We start from the raw sequence: 24,440 nt of genomic DNA, 5'->3' as shown, positions 1-24,440 counted from the left end.
AGGTGAGGTGTCCCTCAGGGGTGACGTGTTCCACAGGGATGAATGATACTTCACCTGGAATTACATCAACATGTAAATGTAGGGCCATTATTACATACATCAAAAACTTGAGTCCAGACTGGAGTGAAGCAGCATTTCTCCACTAGACTGTACGGTACATTATCTACATTCTACTATTATAAGCACTGATAAGTGACCCCACTACTTAACATACTGTACTGTACCACACTGTCATATTGCTCCATGTGTACTTACTTTCATCTTCATCGTCTTCATTTTTTATTACTATCTTCAGGAATCCTTCATTTTCTACATCCACAGGGTTGATGTGTTCCATTTCTGCTGATTGCATGTTTAAAAATCTAATAGACAGACAGACAGACAGACATGGATGGATAGATTAATGGATGGATGGATTGATGGATGTTTGGATTGATCATCACATATTTACACAGTGCAACAGGTCAAATAAAATGTGCTTATAAATGCTTTTATCCAAAGTGACTTACATTACAGTTACACTATACAGTCTAAGCAGTAGAAAATTTGATCATATTACTCCTGTTCTATCGTCTCTACACTGGCTGCCAGTTAAATTCAGGATTGATGACGGTGGGGGGATGGGCGCTGATGTCCTATGAAAGCCTTCATGACCTTGTTACCTGCTTGCTCTCTCTTTTAGTTATGCTGTAATAATTAGGGCTGCCGGAGTCTAAAACTCTCTGTAAAACTGTTTTACTCAACTCACATGGTACATTATTAACTACAGGGGTTAGACAAAATAACTGAAACACCTGGTTTTAGACCACAATAATTTATTAGTATGGTGTAGGGCCTCCTTTTGCGGCCAATACAGCGTCAATTCGTCTTGGAAATGACATATACAAGTCCTGCACAGTGGTCAGAGGGATTTTAAGCCATTCTTCTTGCAGGATAGTGGCCAGGTCACTACGTGATGCTGGTGGAGGAAAACGTTTCCTGACTCGCTTCTCCAAAACACCCCAAAGTGGCTCAATAATATTTAGATCTGGTGACTGTGCAGGCCATGGGAGATGTTCAACTTCACTTTCATGTTCATCAAACCAATCTTTCACCAGTCTTGCTGTGTGTATTGGTGCATTGTCATCCTGATACACGGCACCGCCATTGGATGCACATGGTCCTCCAGAATGGTTCGGTAGTCCTTGGCAGTGACGCGCCCATCTAGCACAAGTATTGGGCCAAGGGAATGCCATGATATGGCAGCCCAAACCATCACTGATCCACCCCCATGCTTCACTCTGGGCATGCAACAGTCTGGGTGGTACGCTTCTTTGGGGCTTCTCCACACCGTAACTCTCCCGGATGTGGGGAAAACAGTAAAGGTGGACTCATCAGAGAACAATACATGTTTCACATTGTCCACAGCCCAAGATTTGCGCTCCTTGCACCATTGAAACCGACGTTTGGCATTGGCACGAGTGACCAAAGGTTTGGCTATAGCAGCCCGGCCGTGTATATCGACCCTGTGGAGCTCCCGACGGACAGTTCTGGTGGAAACAGGAGAGTTGAGGTGCACATTTAATTCTGCCGTGATTTGGGCAGCCGTGGTTTTATGTTTTTTGGATACAATCCGGGTTAGCACCCGAACATCCCTTTCAGACAGCTTCCTCTTGCGTCCACAGTTAATCCTGTTGGATGTGGTTTGTCCTTCTTGGTGGTATGCTGACATTACCCTGGATACCGTGGCTCTTGATACATCACAAAGACTTGCTGTCTTGGTCACAGATGCGCCAGCAAGACGTGCACCAACAATTTGTCCTCTTTTGAACTATGGTATGTCACCCATAATGTTGTGTGCATTGCAATATTTTGAGCAAAACTGTGCTCTTACCCTGCTAATTGAACCTTCACACTCTGCTCTTACTGGTGCAATGTGCAATTAATGAAGATTGGCCACCAGACTGGTCCAATTTAGCCATGAAACCTCCCACACTAAAATGACAGGTGTTTCAGTTATTTTGTCCAACCCCTGTACATTCTCTGTTGTTTTCCCCCGAGGGCATTCTGATGGAAACCTGTTTACCCACCGAGGTTAAGGATTGAAGTCGAAACTGCCGTGACAACGATGCTGCTCCTGCCGGATGTGACGGGTCTGGAGTAATTGCACCAAGAATGTCAAGAACTCACTATAGACTTTATTGAAGACTAGACCGAATAATAACTCTATTATTATTATTTATTTATCTATTTATTGCCAGTTATAACTTTTAGTTCATTTAATTCTGTGTTTGTATGATTTGTGTAAATCATATTTATTTAAAGGGCCCTGCTGAGTCTGGTTCCTCTCAAGGTTTATTCCTGTAATTTTCAGGGAGTTTTTCCTTGCCACAGTCGCCCTCGGCTTGCTCAACAGGGGTTTTTGTATCTGTTGGTCCTGGATTTTGTAAAGTTGCTATAAGACAATGTCTATTGTAAAAAGTGCTATATAAATAAAGTTGACTTGACTAATCCAGTGCCTATTGGACATGGATGTTTATATTTATAGATTTAAAAATGTGCGGCCCTGGTTGGCCATTATAAAAACAGTAGAAACTGAAATCAACACGTAAACAAAACTAAAAGAACTTGAAATGTTTCTATGAATTATTAATTTCATTCCTTTTTAATAATCATTAAACTCTGAATCGGTTCCAATCACATGATTCCTATTGCTGGATCGGTTCCAATGAATCGGTTCACTAGCACCGAATCATGTGTGATGCTAACAGTTAGCAGAGTCGCAGTTTGTCTGTTTAAATGAGTTCAAGCTACTTACATCCTCTGTCTTATTTTATTAACTTTAGTTGTATTATTAATTAGAATACAGTTATTAATTAAAATGTAATTCATACAAAATAAACGAATAAATAAATATTTACCTTCAGATTCACTTTAGTACCAACACGTTAGCTTCTTCATGTATGAATCGAGCTGGTTGATCCACAATGTTTAGGTTTATTCTCACCCCTACTGGACAGAAGTGTAACATCAGCACCACATTCATTCATTCTGAACAATGAAGAACCCCAATTATTATTGTTATTTTTGCTAGCCCAAGAAAGGTGGAGGTCCCTGCTGAGTCTGGTTCCTCTCAAGGTTTTTATACTCTATTTTTAAAACAGATTTTCCTGTCACTGTCGCCCTCGACTGCTCAACAGGAGGTTTTTGGTCTGTTGGTCCTGGAGTCTGTAAAGTTGTCTGTTGTAAAAAAGCGCTATATAAAAAAACTCGACTTAATTCAAAATTCTATCCCAATAATATCTGACTGCAGAGCCACAGTTTGCCCTAACAAATAACTTTGAACATGGAGAGAGAGAGAGAGAGAGGGAGAGAGAGAGAGAGCAGCTTTACCATTAATCATAAAATTAAGTAAAGCTTTAGAACTGGAAATAAGAAACACCCTGGGCTGACAGGTTGGCGAAAGGCATAGGGTAAGGGGTCTAATGGCGGGTGTTTACCTGAGCGGGAGCGGGGTGTAGGCGGTTAGGGTTATATAAAAATATAACGGGTCATACACAGTTTTATTTAGGCTGTTTAACATTTATTATTTTCATTCTTTATAATAAAAAAAATCAGAACCATATTTTAGGCAAAACAACATAAAGAACATCATATAACATTTTTTCTCAATAGTGCAAACAACATTTTTACATAATCCATCTTCACACTGACATGCAGCCCCGGTTCTGGACTGCGTTGCTTAGGGGGGCAGTGAGAGAAGTGCCGGCCCTGCTCGTGTTACTTTACTTTCACCCTACACACAGCGTTACTAAGACTAAAAGTGAACACTAATTACAATAAGCGAACCCTTTTAATTCCCACAGAGCAGCAGTTTCCTTCTGTTTCATACACATCGCCCCGTCTCAGTCTAATCTGCAGCATTTCTCTCCATTCATAAAAATACAGAACAAAGCGCGTCCTGTATCAGTTCAATACGGATCATCACGTTTAGTTTTCACTTAAGGAACAATACGTGTGACGCAGTGCCCCTAATGAACTGATTATGGGACACGTCTTCATGTCTGCACTGAATTCATTACAAACTAATTTAGTGAAACATTTTATTTGTGGGTTGAATGTAATGGGTAGTTAGATATCTGAACTATGTTAAAGCTAATAATCATGATTAAAAACAATGATGCTGAGCGTTACTGTGTAATTCATTCTTAACTTACATCAGTGTGTTGGACGAGGAGATTCAGAAATGTCGGTATGTTCATAGCAGACAGGGAAGAGAATAGTTCTCAACCACCGGCGCTTCCACCACACAGGCTGCTAAACCAGGTAAAAGCATCAGGGTGGAGATGTTGGTAGAGTTATCAGCTATGTGAAAACCAGGACGATTTAATAAAATATTACTGTTTCTTCCCAGTGTGAATGCGGTGGTGTTTTTTAAGATTAGACTGTCGATTAAAACTCTTCCCACACTGTGAGCACTGATACGGTTTCTCTCCAGTGTGAATGCGCTGGTGTATTTTGAGAGCACTCTGTTGAATAAAACTATTCCCACACTGTGAGCACTGATACGGTTTCTGTCCAGTGTGAATGCGCTGGTGTACTTTGACAGCACTTTGTCGATTAAAACTTTTCCCACACTGTGAGCACTGATACGGTTTCTCTCCAGTGTGAATGCGCTGGTGTTTTTTAAGAGTACTCTGATTATTAAAACTCTTCCCACACTGAGAGCACTGATATGGTTTCTCTCCAGTGTGAATGCGCTGGTGTACTTTAAGAGCACTCTGATGATTAAAACTCTTACCACACTGCGAGCACTGATATGGTTTCTCTCCAGTGTGAATGCGCTGGTGTACTTTAAGAGCACTCTGATGATTAAAACTCTTCCCACACTGTAAGCACTGATACGGTTTCTCTCCAGTGTGAATGCGCTGGTGTATTTTAAGAGCACTCAGATGATTAAAACTCTTTCCACACTGTGAGCACTGATACGGTTTCACTTCAGTGTGAATGCGCTGGTGTTTGTTGAGACTACTCTGTGCATTAAAGCTCTTCTTACACTGTGAGCACTGATACGGTTTAACTCCCGTGTGAATGCGCTGGTGAGTTTTAAGAGCACTCTGATGATTAAAACTCTTCCCACACTGTGAGCACTGATACAGTTTCTCTCCAGTGTGAATGCGCTGGTGTATTTTGAGAACATACTGTTGATTAAAACTCTTCCCACACTGTGAGCACTGATACGGTTTCTCTCCAGTGTGAATGCGCTGGTGTATTTTAAGAGCAGTGGGAGAACTAAAGCTCTTCCCACATTGTGAGCACTGATACGGTTTCTCTCCAGTGTGAATGCGTTGGTGTCGTTTGAGATGACTCTGTTGATTAAAACTCTTCCCACACTGTGAGCACTGATACGATTTCTCTCCAGTGTGAATGCGCTGGTGTATTTTAAGAGCAGTGGGAGAACTAAAGCTCTTCCCACACTGTGAGCACTGATACGGTTTCTCTCCAGTGTGAATGCGCTGGTGTATTTTAAGAGCACTGGGAGAAATAAAGCTCTTCCCACACTGTGAGCAGACGTTCCTTCTGTTCTGTTCTCTGGTGAGAGAGCTGTTAATGCTGACAGTACCAGAGGACGTCTGCTGATCACTGGAGCTTCTGGTGGGCGTCAGATCCTCATGTTCAGTCTTAATCTTCACCAGGGTCTCATATTTGACACTGTGGGGGGTCTTGATGTGTTTGTGGAGATGATTTTGGGTTGTACAGGAACGTGGACTCGAGGAGCAGCAGAAATCCTTGTTCGAAAATGAAGAAGAAAAAAACAAGCTGCTCTTGTAACACAATCAATTACAAACATCACAATAAACACAGAGCAGATCAAATGATTTTCAAAGCTAAAAGTGAAGAGGAGCAAAGACACGGTACTGAGTGAGTATAGAGTGAGATAAAGAGTAAATAACCTCAGCACTTTTACTTTCAATATAGCAACAGAACATATTCACTCTTTTACACACCTCAGTTATTTACTGGATTATATTATTAATATTATAAATATCATTATTATTATTATCATTACTGATGATAGAAACATTCTGACAGATGAACCATTAATAAATAAAACAGGTTTCATTGCTCAAGATTTGAAACAATCTTACTGAGATCATCTTCATCTTCAGGTTCCTCCTTCTTCTGAGGCAGGACACCTCCAAGTGATTGGTACACTGAGGAGAGGTGTCTATCAGAGGTGATGAGTTCCAGAGGGATTAATGATACTTCACCTGAAATGACATCAACATGTGAAGAAAGCTCAACAACTGGGACTAGTGTAGGGAGGCGTGTTGTTGTTGTTGTTTTAATGATATAATAAATCTTAGTTCCATTAAAAACTTGAGTCCAGACTGGAGTGAAGCAGCACTTCTCCACAGGACAGAACCATACAGGACAGATTCTGATCCACTATCCACTAATTACTGACCCCAGTACTGACCATCCTGTTCTGTACCACACTGTCTGGTGGAAAAGTGCTAAATTGTTCCATATGTACTTACAGCAGAAATCTTCATCTTCAGATCCTTCATCTTCTAGATCCATGGGGGCGATGTGTCCCACTTCTGCTGACTGCATTATTAAAGATCTAACATAAAGACACACACACATGGATGAATGGATGGATAGATGGATGGATAGACAGACAGACAGAGCTGCACATATTTACACATTTCAACAGCTCACAAAGTATTTACATATAATTGCTGTCTGTTTTTATTCATGGATCTGAAAATGTGATGATCATAAAAACAGAAACTGTACAGACACTGGAAACACAACAGTTAACAAAGCTAAAACAGATCAGTGTTTCTATAAAACTATAAGAACTTTATGCTTTTCTACAAAACTAAATGTAGATAATGAATCGGTTCCGATACCTTGATTCGGTTCGCTGTATCGGCTCAGATGAATCATGTGTAAATTATGTGCTGACAGTTAGCTTTAGCCAAGTTCCTCAAATCCTCAGCGGTATTTTATAATGAATTAGAATGTAGTTAAAATATAAATAAAATGTAATAAATGAATAATAAAAATACTTACAGATTCACTTCAGTACGAGCGCGTTCACTTCTTCTTGTTTGAACTGAGAGGAAGCGCTTCCTGACAGACAGCAGCTCTACCGCCCCGCCCACATGACCCCACAACCAATCACAATCCAGCTGGGCAACCGTACAGCAGCACCTCAACCAATCAGGCAGCAGTGAATGAAATATTAAACAGTAAATAATAAACATTTGTACAATTTCTGGGTATTTATAACCGCCTCTACATTTACTGCATCTGCTTTAATGTCAGTTTGGTATGAAGTGGAAGATTGATGTTTATAATGACTTGTTAATAGGTGGTTCTTGTTAACACACAGTACTTTATATTAGCATACATTTTTTTTTTTACATTATTATTATTATTATTATTTTTTTTTTCCATAATAATCCTTTATTTTAAACAACATAACATACAGAACAATAAGAAAGAATACAAATTCTCGTGGAGGATGCCATACCTATAGATTACGAGCTAGGGGGCGCAAAATAATAATAAAGAAGAAAAAAAAGAAACAAGCCATACAATAATACAATGAGAAACTTAAAACAGTAATTTTTAGAGATCTGATGTGAGATGATTCTAGCAGTTTTCCAGTTTTTCAGTCTATTTAATACAGAATAATATGGGAGGGAAAAAGTCTCTTTATGTCTGTGTCTGTGTTGATGTTATGTGTGTGTGGGGTGTAAGAGCATGAAGTTGATTTGTGTGCATTTGTGTAATGTGTGGCGCCTGTCTTAATTGTCAAAGTATGGTTATTGTAATCGGTGGATAATAGGAGATATAGTGAGTTTAGATGTAGTAAGTTGTCATCGACAATGAGCCTCTTTGGAGAAGACTTTTTAGTAACTAACAATAATGATAATAAGCTTCTTCAAGAAGGACAGTTAATGCTAATTAACTAATTACTAATAAGTAATGAGCTTTCTTTGGGAGATTGAATAGTTAAATAACTCATGAGCCTCAGAAATGAAAGGACATTGTGTAGTTAAAATACATAAACTCCCAAAGAGAGACATAGTGTTTTTAAGAATGGAGAGATATTATTAGAGTGGAAACTAGATGTTTTACTGATGAAGTATAGTGTGAAATTATGGTTTAGTGCTTAAATGTGGACAACATTAATTGTAGATGAGGTGTTGTTCGGTAGAGGTGTATAAGTCTTGTTGAATTACTTATTGTAATTATTATGTGTTATAAGAGCTTATGAATTCCTGTCTTTCTTATCCTGTGTGTGGGTAAGAAGGAGTAAAAATGGTGGGGGCCTGCTGCCCAGTTAGAGGGCTGCATAGGCTGACTTCAGAGGTGCAGCTTTTGTGTGTGTATGTGGGAGAGAGACGGTACCACATGGTTAAGAATAAGGAAATCAAGTGGTATGGAGAGCTGTCAATCATAGTGATTGGAGGGAGTCGTCTAGTGTGAGGTTGAGTGTAATATGAGTAATGATGGAAACCAGATGGTGCAAAGTGTGGAAAGGAGGGGTTTATGGCTAAAAAAGAAAAAGGAAAAAAAAAAAGACCCCTAAGCCCACCTTTTTGAAGAAGTAGGATAAGTAAACCAATAAATTGTAAAGTTATGTGTGAGTGTGTGTAATATGCCATGAATCTATATGATTTTTGCTGTCGCTGGCTGTGGTTTGGTTTTAAGTTAAAGTATGTTTAAAGTTGAGTTTTTGACACCACAGAAATTGGAGAGCCAGCCTCAGGAGGTTTGAAGGATGAGGAGCAGATACCAAATAGTTGAGGTGTCAGAGAAAAGAACATGCATGTAATTGGGAAAGGAAATAGTTTAAGAAGAAAATATGTGTGTAACTGAAGTGCCTAGCTGTTGTGTGTGTAAAAGGTAGCTTGAAAGCAATAGCCTGTGAGTGTGTAGAAGTTTAACAAAGTGAAGGGAAAAAGCTTAAGCAAAGTAGTGAGTGCTGTTTGGTAGGAATTTGTATAAAAGTTGTATGCAAAGTCATCTGAAATTGTTAACTGATAGAATGTGAGTTATTACTAAATAGAGAGTTAGTGAATTATAGTATGAGAGCATAATTTGCAGTACAGAGTGCTGAGTGTTGTGTTGATGCAGATGCATAAGAACAGTGTGTGAGGGAGAGTTTAGCATGAATAGAGGACTTGTGGAAAGCAGGACATAAGTGATAAGTCAACATTCTTTAAAAAAGTGAAAAATTGAACCAGAAGTTTTCAATGTGTAAAAATGGTTGGAGAGGTTTGTGGTTTGAGAAGGACTGTGAAGAAAAGAAGTGGTGGAAAGGAAGCAAAGAAAGTAGGGACCAGTAGAGTGGAATTTGGCTTTGTCGAATAAGAAAGAGGAGATTTAAGAAGTTGAGAAAGTATTAGTAAGTGTATTTGAGGGATTTTGAAGGTGAAGCTGATGTTAGAGAGCAGTGATGGTGTTGTATAAGTACTAACATAGATGTTATGTAGTTTGTCTGTTTATCTAAGAAGTTAGATAAGTGCAGTAAACCTTGTGGCAATGCTATGCATGATCATAGATGAGTGGTAGATGAGTGTAGTTTAAAGATTGAGGGAATAGTGAGAAGAAAATGACTTGGTAGGAGAGAAGCAGACAAAGGGGGGTGACTGGAGACCCAGGTCATATTTTCACAGACACACAGCAACCCAGAGGGGGGTTGAGGTCATAAACTACAGGCCCTGCATGAGTAGAGAGAGAAGAGAGGTTTTCACATACTCCGCTCCTAAATGGAAGCTGCCATCATTGAAGGAGACTGATATCTCAAATGAGGACAACAACAGAGAAGACAAACATTTGGAAGGATGATGACTGCATCCAAATGACAAGCAAGAGTGAGGATGAAGCGGCAAGAAGTAAAAAGGACTAAAGTCTTGGTCATTCATGGATCAGAGAAGACTAATGGCTCAGCTGTCAAGCATGAATTAAGGAGGCTGTTTCAGCTGTTGCTGGAGAAGTCTGTCTAAAGTGTCAAAGAAAAGAACGGGACAAAGAAAACATGGAGAAGTGAAGATGATGTGGATGGAGAAGAGATGATGATGTGGATGGAGCAAACAAATAAGAAGAGGAGTCTGATATTTGATCTACAGTGTACTAGCTGAGGCTGATGGACACTTATGCAGTACCAAAGATGATGTGAAAACGATGAATGCCAGATCTTGCAGATGTGTGAAATGGCTGTTGTTGCATTCTGATGTTTGAGTGAAGCAGTGTTCAAGAGGCATATGAGGTGCTGAGGTACAGAATGCCAAAGTAATGATATCATCAGACAAGAGGAAGTGGAAGCTGATGTGAGACTGGATGGAGACGTAATGCAGTGGAATCTCAAGCCTGTGTGGAACAGTAGTATGCTTTACTAGCATTCACCTGTAGATCGGGGTTCTATAATAAAAAGTGAGGGATTTGGTAACAACATCATATAGAGGGTTTGGATGTATTTTACAGTAGGGTATTAGAAAAACAGAGACTGTGTAGAAAAAGTTTTGGTTGCAAAAGTAAATCAGATAGGGCTGTAGGAGCTTGTGTTTTAGTGAGAATAGGGGTGCATGTACCATAGTGATGTAAGGTTAATGAAATTTGTAGGGAAATGTAACAATAATATATCAGAGATAGTATAGGTATGGAGGATAGGAAAAGTATTAAAATATTGAATACAAGCTACTATCGAATAGTCTAGCAGACACTAGAAGTTGTACAGTAACTGATTGGGAATCAGTGAGGTTTAGTTAGGCATGAGGGAAAGTGTATGTGTATGAAATTGCCACAAGGATACTGTGAGTTTAGTTACTAATAAGATAAGTGTATGTTAAGATAATTCATATGAAGTGATATAAAAGTGGAAGTTTTTTGTATCCTAATTATATTGAGATTTTGCAGACTAGAGAAAATATAAGTAGGCATTTATTGCTGTTCTGTAGATTATGATAGAGAAACATAAGGAGTTTAATACAGAGAAGTGTCATGTGGTGGAAAGAGCAGATGCTCACAGAGAGTAGAGAGGGGTTTATTATTGTGATAGCAATAAACACTAGTGAAGCATGAATGCTAGGTATGCAGACTAGGTTGGTAGTATTTTGCAGTGTGTTAACCAAATGGAACTGTTTAAGTAGAGTCTAATGTGATTCAAGATAGCTGTAGTGGATCAAAGCACTGGTGATGATGAGTGTGAGGGATTGGCTGACTAGGAGCAGGAGACGGTCATGTGAGAGTCTGTTGGATTGTGGGAAATGGAGTCTGTATTATTAGAAGCAGGATGTGCGTTAGAATGAGTGACCAAAAGTTGGAGTAAAAATCTGAATGAATAAATAATATGTCAGGGGTGTATAGGACTGATGGAAGCTGATATAATGGCAGAGCTGTTGTTATTTTAAGTATGGCAGAGTGTAATAAATAATGGATTGGTGATTTTGTATTGGGAAAAGTGCCACTTAGAAGACTAGTGCATGACAATTAGAAAATTTGAGTGGTATCTAGCATGCGATGATGAAATAGAATACATTAGTTGTGTAGAAAATGTTAGATGTAATGTGTATGCAACGTCTGCTCTGATCAGCCTGAACTGTTTGAAGTAGAATTGTATATAGCAGAAAGGATGGTTATGCCTGATGATATTGGGAGAGTTTTGATTTTGAATGATTGTTGTGGAAAATATATCTATGTAACTGAAATAGCAGTGAGGTTGCTGTTAGACAAGGTCTATTACTGGATAATGAATAGTTTGAAACAACCTAATGAGCAAAAAAGTAGGACAAATTTGAAGCAAGCAGTGCTTTATGAAATTAGGGTGTGGACCCAAAAAGGAGAGTTGTTTTAAGGACATAGAGTTGAGTGGTCCTGTCTGATTACTATTTTAATTTAGGATGCGCATGGTTACAGTTAGTGAGCAAAGGGGGTAGTCATAAGAAGGTCATGAAGTGTATTCAGCATGTATGGTGGTCATCATACAGGGTCTATAAGGCTGATAAAGTGTAATGTTATCATATAAAGTATGACAATGCCATTTAAATGACATAATGTGGTTGTGCTTTGTCTGAGCTGGAGTTTAGATTTGTTCCATCTAGACATAGGTGGACAGGGGGTTATATAACTCGTAAGGTGGTAGTTATGGTAAAAAATTTGAGGATGACGAGGAAGTGGTGATAGAAGGTGAACTGATGGAGACATATCCATTTTGAATGTGTAGTCTTATTATAATCTCATTGCAGTAGTTAAGGGGGAATATGAGAGTATGATAGTATGATATTGTGATTTTACATTTTTGTATAAGGAGTTAATTGATGTTTCAATTTACATCTGTTGTTTTTGCAAAAGATACTGGTTGGTGTTCTTTCTTTCCTTCTAGTATGAAAGGGGGGAGACCACTTTCTGGGTGATTGATTAGTCGAGGACCCTGATGTGCTGAAGGGGTTCATACAGCTCACATGAGGACAATAAGAATGGACTGAAAGACTCTGAACAAGGACTCTGTGATGAATGTCAAGATTCAATACAACATCAAGACTACATGGAGTCACATGGCGAGTCAGTGCTGCTGAGGAGCTGCAGTGTGATACATTCTTATGTCTTTCTTATGTTATACTATGCTAATAAGATGTGTGCTGTTATAATTGTAGTCTGGTATTATGAGTGATATTCTTGTTAAGATATGATAGATATTCTTACTATATTAGTACTTAATATGATATTATAATGTTTTTGGGGGTATTAGTCTTTAATGAAGAATGTTCAGTTATGAGATAAGTACATTGGGGACCTCAGAGTTTTTTGTTTGTTTCTCGATGGTTAGGGACAGATTGATTGATAGGTAGGGACAAGGTCCAATAGATCAATTCGAAGGGTCGACCTGTTGATCTTTGGACATTTATTAATTTTCTTTTCTGAGGTTTCTAAATGTATTTGCTAAAATCATAATCTTATCAAATATAATAGTGCCACTTTTAGTTTGGGGTACAATTGGACGTGATCCTTTCAAATATAATGGTTCCTCCTTTAGATTCTGGGGAAAATTGGACTGGAGTACAATATGTGGCCGCCTGGGCAGAGGGGTCGCGAGTGAGTTTTTTTCCTGTCTTGATTGATTGATTGATTGATGGTCATTTTAGAAAGACAATACTGCCTGACAGGTTTTTCGCTCCCGCATTCCATAAAAGTAGCTAAATGCTGAATTTAAGTTGGGGATATATATATATGAGTGGAACAGGTATTATGTTATGTTTATAACCATTATTTACTATGTTATTCTTTTGATTATTGAGACTAATTAGTCTCAAAGGGGGGAATATGATGTATCTGAAGTTTTATATGAAATATTTTATTCAGTAACCTCCTTTAGAACATATTATGTTCATATGTGAGATTTGTGTCTCTTCAACTGTTAGTTCTGTTGAGGTTATTCTGATAAGGGCCAGGATGCCCCAGCCTGAGGCATTCTCACATCTGGAGGGCATTATGTGTGAGGCCTTGTTCACGGCTGGCGCCATGGGTAATGATGAAGACTGTGTCTCATCTATAGGAGATGGTTGATTAATGTAAACACTGTCACAGGAGCCTGGGGTCCCGGGTGAGATCAGATTTCTGTTGGGGTCGCATGGGGCAGTTGGAAATCTAGAGCTAATGCCTTTGGTAGACAAGAAGTCAGGTTCTTTGTCTTTTGTTTGAATGCTATTGAAAACAGATGTGCTGTATGTAAATCGCTGGGGTATTTAAACCTGAGGTTGGCGTAAGGAAGGCAGAGAAGGAATCGGCTGCCTTCCTCCGGGCATAATCGCGAAATGTCTGTACTGACACTACTCATTTCTTTGAATAAACCTCTTAATTAAACATGAGTTAGTGTCAACGGAGTTGTCATTGCTCATTAGTACTTCACCACGACAAAAGACACCACACTCTCAAGGTTTCTAACTCTATTTTTAAAACAGTTTTTCCTGTCACTGTCGCCCTCGGCTGCTCAACAGGAGGTTTTTGGTCTGTTGGTCCTGGATTCTGTAAAGGTGTCTGTTAACATAAAAAAACTCGACTTAATTCAGAATTCCATCCCAATAATATCTGACTGCAGAGCCGCAGTTTGAACATGGAGAGAGAGAGAGAGAGAGAGAGAGAGAGAGAGAGCAGCTTTACCATTAATCATACAATTCAGTAAAGCTTTACACTAACAATTTAATTTAATTTAATTTAACTTCATCAGCATTTTATTTTAGGTGCTAGCTGCTCCAACTAGGGTTGCCAACTTTCAGAACTGGAAATAAAGAACACCCTGGGCTGACAGGTTGGCGGAAGGCATAGGGTAAGGGGTCTAATGGCGGGTGTTTACCTGAGCGAGAGCGGGGTGTAGGCAGTTAGGGTTGCACCTATGAAAAATATAACGGGTCATACACAGTTTTATTTAGGCTGTTTAACATTTATTATTTTCATTCTTTATAGTAAAAAATCAGAACCATATTTTAGGCAAAACAACATAAAGAACATCATGTAACATTTTCTCTCAATAGTGCAAACATCATTTTTACATAATCCATCTTCACACTGACATGCAGCCCCGGTTCTGGACTGCGTTGCTTAGGGGGGCAGTGAGAGAAGTGCTGGACCTGCTTGTGTTACTTTACTTTCACCCTACACACGGCGTTACTAAGACTAAAAGTAAATACTAATTACAATAATAACTGAACCCTTTTAATTCCAACAGAGCAGCAGTTTCCTTCTGTTTCATACATATCGCCCGGTCTCAGTCTAATCTGCAGCATTTCTCTCCCATTAATAAAAATACAGAACAAAGCGCGTCCCATATCAGTTCAGTATCATGTTTAGTTTCCAAATAAGGAACGATACGTGTGACGCAGGCACAGTAAGTGTGAGCCCCCCCCCCCCTGGAATTCATTCAAAATGTCATGCAGCACCTGCAATTCGTTACTTTGTAATTCATTCTTAACTTACATCAGTGTGTTGGACGAGGAGATTCTGAAATGTCGGTATGTTCGTATCTCTGAGTGAACACCAGCACATTAATGTGTTTAACCACCGATCTAATTTACAAGATTCACCAAACCTGAGTGCAGTCTGTCACACATCTCACATCATTTAGCTAAAATAAATCTTGTCATTTTATTTTACAATAACGAGTAACGAATTTACATATGGTAAATGTATCAGAGTAAAAGTACACAATTTCACCAGGAAATGTAGAGGAGTACCCCAAAAAACGACTTAGGTAATGTAACGAAGTATTATTACTTCATTACTTTACACCACTGCAAATAAGTGAAGAAAATTCCTGACCTGCCCACTGTTGGTGCATCAGGGGCAATAAGTAATAATAATAAGAACATAAATAAAAATAAGACGTAATAATGAGAACAGAGTCTTTGATAAGAGACTGTAGCATGTGCAGAACTTTAGGTAGAAAACACCACAAAAGATTTAGAACAAAGCAGACGGGAGGAGAATAGTTCTTAGCCACCGGCGCTTCCACCACACAAGCGCTAAACCAGGTAAAAGCATCAGGGTTCCATCAGGGTGGAGATGTTGGTATAGTTACCAGCTATGTGAAAACCAGAAAGATTTAATAAAATATTACTGATTATTTCCAGTGTCAATGCGCTGGTGTCTTTTGAGATGACTCTGTTGATTAAAACTCTTTCCACATTGTGAGCACTGATACGGTTTCTCTCCAGTGTGAATGCGCTGGTGTATTTTGAAATCACTCTGATAATTAAAACTCTTCCCACACTGTGAGCACTGAAACGGTTTCTCTCCAGTGTGAATGAGCTGGTGTTTGTTGAGATCACCCTGATGATTAAAGCTCTTCTCACACTGTGAACACTGATGTGGTTTTACTCCAGTGTGAATGCGCTGGTGTATTATAAGATTACTCTTTTGTCTAAAACTCTTCCCACACTGTGAGCACTGATACGGTTTCCCTCCAGTGTGCATGCGCTGGTGAATTTTAAGATCACTCTTTTGACTAAAACTCTTCCCACTCTCTGAGCACTGAAACGGTTTCTCTCCAGTGTGAATGCGCTGGTGTCTTTTGAGATGACTCTGTTGATTAAAACTCTTTCCACATTGTGAGCACTGATACGGTTTCTCTCCAGTGTGAATGCGCTGGTGTATTTTGAAATCACTCTGATAATTAAAACTCTTCCCACACTGTGAGCACTGAAACGGTTTCTCTCCAGTGTGCATGCGCTGGTGAATTTTAAGATCACTCTTTTGACTAAAACTCTTCCCACACTGTGAGCACTGATATGGTTTCTCTCCAGTGTGAATGCGCTGGTGTATTTTAAGAACACCCTGCTGACTAAAACTCTTCCCACACTGTGAGCAGACGTTCCTTCTGTTCTGTTCTCTGGTGAGAGAGCTGTTAATGCAGACAGCACCAGAGGACGTCTGCTGATCACTGGAGCTTCTGGTGGGCGTCAGATCCTCATGTTCAGTCTTAATCTTCACCAGGGTCTCATATTTGACACTGTGGGGGGTCTTGATGTGTTTGTGGAGATGATTTTGGGTTGTACAGGAACGTGGACTCGAGGAGCAGCAGAAATCCTTGTTCAATCCTGAAGAAGAAAAACACAAGCTGCTCTTGTAACACAATCAATTACAAATATCACAATAAACACAGAGCAGATCAAATAATTTTCAAAGCTAAAAGTGAAGAGGAGCAAAGACACGGTACTGAGTGAGTATAGAGTGAGATAAAGAGGAAATAACCTCAGCACTTTTACTTTCAATATAGCAACAGAACATAGTCACTCTTTTACACACCTCAGTTATTTACTGGATTATATTATTAATATTATAAATATCATTATTATTATTATCATTACTGATGATAGAAACATTCTGACAGATGAACCATTAATAAAAAAAACAGGTTTCATTGCTCAAGATTTGAAACATTCTTACTGAGATCATCTTCATCTTCAGGTTCCTCCTTCTTCTGAGGCAGGACACCTCCAGGCAGGTGGGTGGGTGGGTCTTCATGCGCTGTGTAAGGACCCTGATTTGCAGAAGAGACGCCCGTGCAGAATGCACGGACGAGAAGAGGAGGGCTGTACACGTGTAAAGAAGGCGTGGGGCAGCGGCGTGCTCTCCTTGGATGCAGGTCTGGTGTGCCTGTTAGCAGTGGAAGACAGATTGGAAGCGCTAAAAATTGGGAGAAAAATTGGGGAGAAAAAAAAAAAAAAAAAAAAAAAAAAAATGTAAATGTAGGGCAATTATTACATACATTAAAAACTTGAGTCCAGACTGGAGTGAAGCAGCATTTCTCCACTAGACTGTACGGTACATTATCTACATTCTACTATTATTGTAAGGTTCTGTGGCGTTTGTGGGACTTACCACTCTTCCCCGACGTCACAGGCCTTACGGAGCAGTATGGAGCTAGGCCTTTAATAATAGGCCAGCTCGTTAGGGTGAACGACCTGCAGCTGCGGCTCCCTTATTTAAGGGCATGCCGCCTGGCTGCAGGCGTCGCACCTTCTGTCTTGTTTTCTCCTTTTGTTTTGGGCACGGCGGTGTCCGTGAGGACTGATTACAGCTCCTCCACGCTTCTTTTTGTAGCCTTAGGAGGTACCCCTGGTGGCATAAGGCCATCAGGGTGTGTAGACCGCAAGGTTGAGGTAATTAGCTTTTCTTTTACCTTCTTAGAAGTAGCGTGGTGCGATGTCGTGCAGTCCTCGTACTGTTTTTATTTTACCCGTTAGCATTTAGCATTAGCGGGTGAAGCCAGCCCCGTGACACGGCGCTGGTCCTCTCACCGCTAATGTCTCCCTAGCTAATCTAGCTGTTGTATTCGGCAACCGGTGGGTGGCGACTCCGTAAGACACTCGGTTGGTCTGCCAGCACCCCCCCCCGGTTCGAATCCGCACTAGGAGCTTGTTTAACTGTTTTGTTAACCGGTTCTCTTTACTCAGTTTTCATAACAGAGTGGCGCTAGCTGCGGCTGATGACGGAGCCCTCTGTTTCCCCCGAACTTCGCCAGAGGCGATTTCGGGGCTTTTGTAGCTTAAAATAATTATTCTGGGATTCTGCAACCGCTGGGTGGCGACACCGCTAAGTGCGCGGCTGTACTGCCAGCTTCCCCGGTTCGAATCCGCACCCTTTTTGTGTGCTTTAACAGATTGGCTCTAGCTACGGCTGATGAAGGAGCCGTCTGTTACCCCGAACTGCGCCAGAGGCGATTTCGGGGCTTTGTAGCTTAAAACATTTAGTCTGGGATTCTGCAACCGCTGGGTGGCGACACCGCCAAGCGCGTGGCCGTACTGCCAGCTCACCCGGTTCGAATCTGCACCCTTTTCGTGTGCTTTAACAGATTGGCTCTAGCTGCGGCTGATAACGGAGCCGTCTGTTACCTCGAACTGCGCCTGAGGCGATTTCGAGGCTTTGTAGCTTAAAATAATTGTAGCACCTTAAGCGCATTTAGTTATCTGCTGTCCCCCGCTGCAGCAGCACGCTGGTTACGCGCCCGGCTCTCACCCGAGCGGCCGGGGTTCGCGCCCAGCATCTTTTAGTTTTCTTGTTTTCTTTTTGTTGCTGCCTGCATTCCCCAGCTAAAGTCCATCGGGGTTCCTTATGTTTGTTTTTGAGTTCTGTTTTTGTGTGTGATGTCCATTGTTTTTCTATTAATAAATAAACTTTTATTTACTTTAACTCCATGCTTGAGTCCTCCTTCCACCCACGTAACAGAAAGGTGCGACCATTTCTGGACTCAGTGGAGGACCCCCATTCTCTCCCAAAAAATTTTTTTGGGGGGGGCACTCCCTGGTTGCTTATAGCAACCTGGGGGAATCCCCCGGTTGCCTGTAGCAACCTGGGGGAACTGGACCGCTGGCTAGGGACCTCAGGAGAGGTCCCTTTAAGGAGGGGGTACTGTAAGGTTCTGTGGCGTTTGTGGGACTTACCACTCTTCCCCGACGTCACAGGCCTTACAGAGCGGTACGGAGCTAGGCCTTTAATAATAGGCCAGCTCGTTAGGGTGAACGACCTGCAGCTGCGGCTCCCTTATTTAAGGGCACGCCGCCTGGCTGCAGGCATCGCACCTTCTGTCTTGTTTTCTCCTTTTGTTTTGGGCACGGCGGTGTCCATGGGGACTGATTACAGCTCCTCCACGCTTCTTTTTGTAGCCTTAGGAGGTACCCCTGGTGGCATAAGGCCATCAGGGTGTGTAGACCGCAAGGTTGAGGTAATTAGCTTTTCTTTTACCTTCTTAGAAGTAGCGTGGTGCGATGTCGTGCAGTCCTCGTACTGTTTTTATTTTACCCGTTAGCATTTAGCATTAGCGGGTGAAGCCAGCCCCGTGACACGGCGCTGGTCCTCTCACCGCTAATGTCTCCCTAGCTAATCTAGCTGTTGTATTCGGCAACCAGTGGGTGGCGATTCCGTAAGACACTCGGTTGGTCTGCCAGCACCCCCATGGTTCGAATCCGCACTAGGAGCTTGTTTAACTGTTTTGTTAACCGGTTCTCTTTACTCAGTTTTCATAACAGAGTGGCGCTAGCTGCGGCTGATGACGGAGCCCTCTGTTTCCCCCGAACTTCGCCAGAGGCGATTTCGGGGCTTTTGTAGCTTAAAATAATTATTCTGGGATTCTGCAACCGCTGGGTGGTGACACCGCTAAGTGCGTGGCTGTACTGCCAGCTTCCCTGTTTCGAATCCGCACCCTTTTTGTGTGCTTTAACAGATTGGCTCTAGCTGCGGCTGATGAAGGAGCAACAGGTCAAATAAAATGTGCTTATAAATGATTTGCATTTTTGGCATTTAGCAGATGCTTTTATCCAAAGCGACTTACATTACAGTTACACTATACAGTCTAAGCAATTGAAGGTTAAGGGCCTTGCTCATACAGTAGGTGTTAAAGGACTCACACTCTCTTGGTTTAAATCTCAATTTGTTTATGTAAATAATAAATGCTCGGAAACTTCATAAGTAAAGTATGGTGTTCCACAGGGGTCGGTACTGGGACTGCTATTATTTACACTCTATATGCTTTCACTAGGAGAAATTATTCATAAACATGGTATAAATTTTCACTGCTATGCAGACGACACATACACAGCAAAAACTGGAGTGTTGAAATTTCAGAGTTAAACATTTCAGAGTTGATTTTCACTCTCAAAGTGTCATTTTAACTCATTCGGATTTAAATTGTGTTCAGTGTTGGAGTTATTTGGCAGAGTTGATTGGATCGGTGTTAACCTAACTCCGCCCATGCATTTAGATTTAATTAAACTCCACCCATGCATTTAGATTTAATTAAATTCCACCCATGCATTTAGATTTAATTGAACTCTGTCCATGCATTTTACTTCTTTGGTTGGAGACAAGGAGACGACGGCACCATTTTCCTTCTCTCAAGTTTACGCGGTAAGTGTAATTAATTCAGTCTTAATGAAAGTATACATTGATGATGATATTGTCAGTATAAAACACAGGTGTACTGAAGGATGTGTGTGTGAGAGAGAGAGAGAAAATTTCTGTTGTAAGTACTCTGCACACATTGACTGCAGCTGATTGCTGCCACTTAAGTTACATCAGCTGCTTTTGGTCCTGTGTGATTTTTTGTTTGCTTGTGTAGCCGTCTAGTTAGCTAGGTTAGCAAGCTAAATGACTTGTTTTCTCCCTGCCTCCTGGGGAACTGTGTACTGTAGTTGTTTTTTGTTCTTTTTTCAATGATTATTCTGGGCAAATGGTTAACATATTGGTGGCTCATATGATTGATAATCATGGGTATGTGTGTTCCATATTATTTTTATTTGTGCCAAATAACTGCATGACAATTACATACATTTAAATTACATATTTAATCTCTTTTCAGATTAAATGAGAATCTGAGAAAATGATGAGGGAGATTTTCAGCACTGCCAGAAACTTGTTAATGATCCAGGCAGAAGTGCTGATATCCTTTCCATCTTCCCAAGATTTCTGGATACAAAAGGATTGGTAAGTTTTAAATGATGTTTATACTGGGTTGAAATTAAGCATTTAATGTAGTAGTACAACTAGTAGTTTAAAATTAATTCTTTATTAAAGGCTGATCAAGACTCTCCTGTTTTGATGACAAGACGGAATGCGTTCTTCAAGCCAAATATCATAAAAGAGGCCAAGAGGCTCACCTCAACACCAGAGTCACGTGTTGCAGTCAGCAGAAAGTTCACCAGGAAGTGATCTTGAGTCGACGTGTGTTTTAATGCATTTGCTATAATTTTCACCTTTCATAACTTTGTAATTATAGACTAGTTTATACACTGGACAATCATTGTCTGTTTACTGTTCTTAATATATGTCTAATCTGGACACTACTGCACTTTAACTGTATTATATGTAAATAATCTCTATCTTCTGGTTAGATGCTGCTGCATTTTGTTGGCTCTGCACTTGTACTCTGCACAATGACAATAAAGTTGAATCTAATCTAATAATTGCAGGCTTTTTTTGCATTAATTCATGCATTCATTATTGTAGAGTTTAAGGTTTAGTTTGTTTATTCTGTTTCAAAGTTGATCTGATTTAAGGGAAAACATGACCAATAGATAGACATTTCAAAACTCAACACCTCCCTGTAAAAGTATTACATTTGATGAATTTTCCATTATTTGATTGTGACTTTGTCTTCAGCCTATGACCAACAAATGGCCTGTTTTTGCTTTTGCATCTTCAACCGCCGCCACCAGGAAAAATAAATGTTATTTTTGAAAATTATTTGGTGTATTGGAATTAATTCTTATTATTAGAAGAATAATGTAGGGAGTTAAATGAATACTACTGAAATAGTAAAATATAACTCAGAGCAGTGTTATTTTTAGATAGAACCCAACAGTGGTTTCATAGTAGAGCCTGAATTTGAACCGCCAATCTTCCGGATGATAGCCCAAAGCTCTACCCACTAGGCTACCACTGTCCAAGTTCAGCTAAAGTTTGTACTCCCTTAGTTACTTTTACTCTGTTTCATGAGTTAAAAAAGGAACTCTGACAAGGTGTTAAACATTTAACTATTTTGAAAGTGTTGATTTAACTCTTAAGAGTGTGGAGCTATATAAACCCTGAAAAAGTGTTAAAATCAACTCTGTGGGAGTTAATTCAACACTGGACTTTTTGCTGTGTAGCTGTATACATCTGCCAAACCAAATGATACTGACACAATCAGTAAGATAGAAGATTGTGTAAACGACATAAAAAACTGGATGTCGTGTAATTTTTTTTAAACTTAATTCAGATAAAACAGAGGTGTCCTGTGAAGGCCTTCATGACTGTGTTACCTGCTCGCTCCGGCTTTTAGTTATGCTGTAATAATTAGGGCTCCTGGAGTCTAAAACTTTCTGTAAAACTGTTTTACTCAACTCGCATGGTACATTATTAACTACATTCTCTGTTATTTCACTCCGAGGGCATTCTGATGGAAACCTGTTTACCCGCCGAGGTTAAGATAAGATAAGATAAGATAAGATAATCCTTTATTAGTCCCACAATGGGATTGAAGTCGAGACTGCTGTGCCAACAATGCTGCTCCTGCCGGATGTGACGGGGACTGGCGTGTTTGCACCAAGAATGTCAAGAACTCACCACAGACTTTATTGAAGACTAGACCGAATAATAACTATATTATTACTATTTATTTATTGCCAGCTATTTATTTCTTTATAACTTTTAGTTCATTTTAATTCTGTGTTTGTATGATTGGTGTAAATCCTACTTATTTATTTATTTATTTATGTTCCTCTCAAGGTTTCTTCCTGTAATTTTAAGGGAGTTTTTCCTTGCCATTGTCGCCCTTGGCTTGCTCAACAGGGGTTTTTGTATCTGTTGGTCCTGGATTTTGTAAAGTTGATATGAGATAATGTCTATTGTAAAAAGTGCTATATAAATACAGTTAACTTGACTAGACTAGTCCAGTGCCTATTGGACATGATGTGTATTTATAAATATATATAAATTAAAAAATGTGCGGCCCTGGTTGGCCATTATAAAAACAGTAGAAACTGAAATGTATGAACTGAGCTGGTTGATCCACAATGTTTAGGTTTATTCTCACCTCTACTGGACAGCTGTGTAACATCAGCACCACATTCATTCATTCTGAATGATGAAGAACCCCAATTATTTTTGTTATTTTTGCTAGCCCAAGACAGGTGGAGGTCCCTGCTGAGTCTGGTTCCTCTCAAGGTTTCTAACTCCATTTTTAAAACAGATTTTCCTGTCACTGTCGCCCTCGGCTGCTCAACAGGAGGTTTTTGGTCTGTTGGTCCTGGAGTCTGTAAAGTTGTCTGTTGTAAAAAAGCAATATATAAAAAAACTCGACTTTATTCAGAATTCCATCCCAATAATATCTGACTGCAGAGCCGCAGTTTGCCCTCACAAATAACTTTGAACATGGAGAGAGAGAGAGAGAGAGAGAGAGAGAGAGAGCAGCTTTACCATTAATCATACAATTCAGTAAAGCTTTACACTAACAATTTAATTCAGTCTTCATCAGCATTTTATTTTAGGTGCTAGCTGCTCCAACTAGGGTTGCCAACTTTCAGAACTGGAAATAAATAACACCCTGGGCTGACAGGTTGGCGAAAGGCATAGGGTAAGGGGTGTGATGGCGGGTGTTTACCTGAGCGGGAGCGGGGTGTAGGCGGTTAGGGTTGCACCTATAAAAAATATAACGGGTCATACACAGTTTTATTTAGGCTTTTCATTCTTTATAATAAAAAATCAGAACCATATTTTAGGCAAAACAACATAAAGAACATCATGTAAAAATTTTTCTCAATAGTGCAAACAACATTTTTACATAATCCATCTTCACACTGACATGCAGCCCCGGTCCTGGACTGCGTTGCTTAGGGGGGCAGTGAGAGAAGTGCCGGACCTGCTTTTGTTACATTTACATTTTTAGCATTTAGCAGACGCTTTTATCCAAAGCGACTTACATTACAGTTACAGTCTGAGCAATTGAGGGTTAAGGGCCTTGCTCAAGGGCCCAACAGCAGCAACCTTTACTGTTACTTTCACCCTACACACGGTGTTACTAAGACTAAAAGTGAACACTAATTACAATAATAACCGAACCCGTTTTAATTCTCTCAGTAGCAGCAGTTTGGTGGTGCGTCGCCCGATCACCCTAAGGAACGAGCCGCCCCTGATTATGGGACACGTCTTCATGTCTGCACTGAATTAATTACAAACTAATTTAGTGAAACGTTTTATTTGTGTTTTGAATGTAATCGGTAGCTGGATATCTGAACAATGTTCATGCTAATAATAATGATTAAAAAACAATGATGCTGAGCGTTAACTTGTAATTCATTCTTAACTTACATCAGTGTGTTGGACGAGGATATTCTGAAATGTCGGTATGTTTGTATCTCTGAGTGAACGACGCGCTTCACTATGATCGTGTTTGTTTACACCAGCGCATT

The 24,440-nt window shown here is 40.1% G+C and overlaps 2 pseudogenes; one reads left to right on the top strand and one right to left on the bottom strand.

Annotated features, from left to right (window-relative positions):
* Positions 1-24,440, top strand: part of LOC134334891 (uncharacterized) — a 759,100-nt pseudogene that overhangs the window by 196,588 nt on the left and 538,072 nt on the right.
* Positions 1-24,440, bottom strand: part of LOC134300421 (uncharacterized) — a 331,197-nt pseudogene that overhangs the window by 10,685 nt on the left and 296,072 nt on the right.

This window comes from Trichomycterus rosablanca, chromosome 2, assembly GCF_030014385.1.
Source record: "Trichomycterus rosablanca isolate fTriRos1 chromosome 2, fTriRos1.hap1, whole genome shotgun sequence".
Taxonomy (NCBI): Eukaryota; Metazoa; Chordata; class Actinopteri; order Siluriformes; family Trichomycteridae; genus Trichomycterus; species Trichomycterus rosablanca.
The sequence above is the reverse complement of the archived record's forward strand: the minus strand, read 5'-3'. Positions and strand labels throughout refer to the sequence as shown.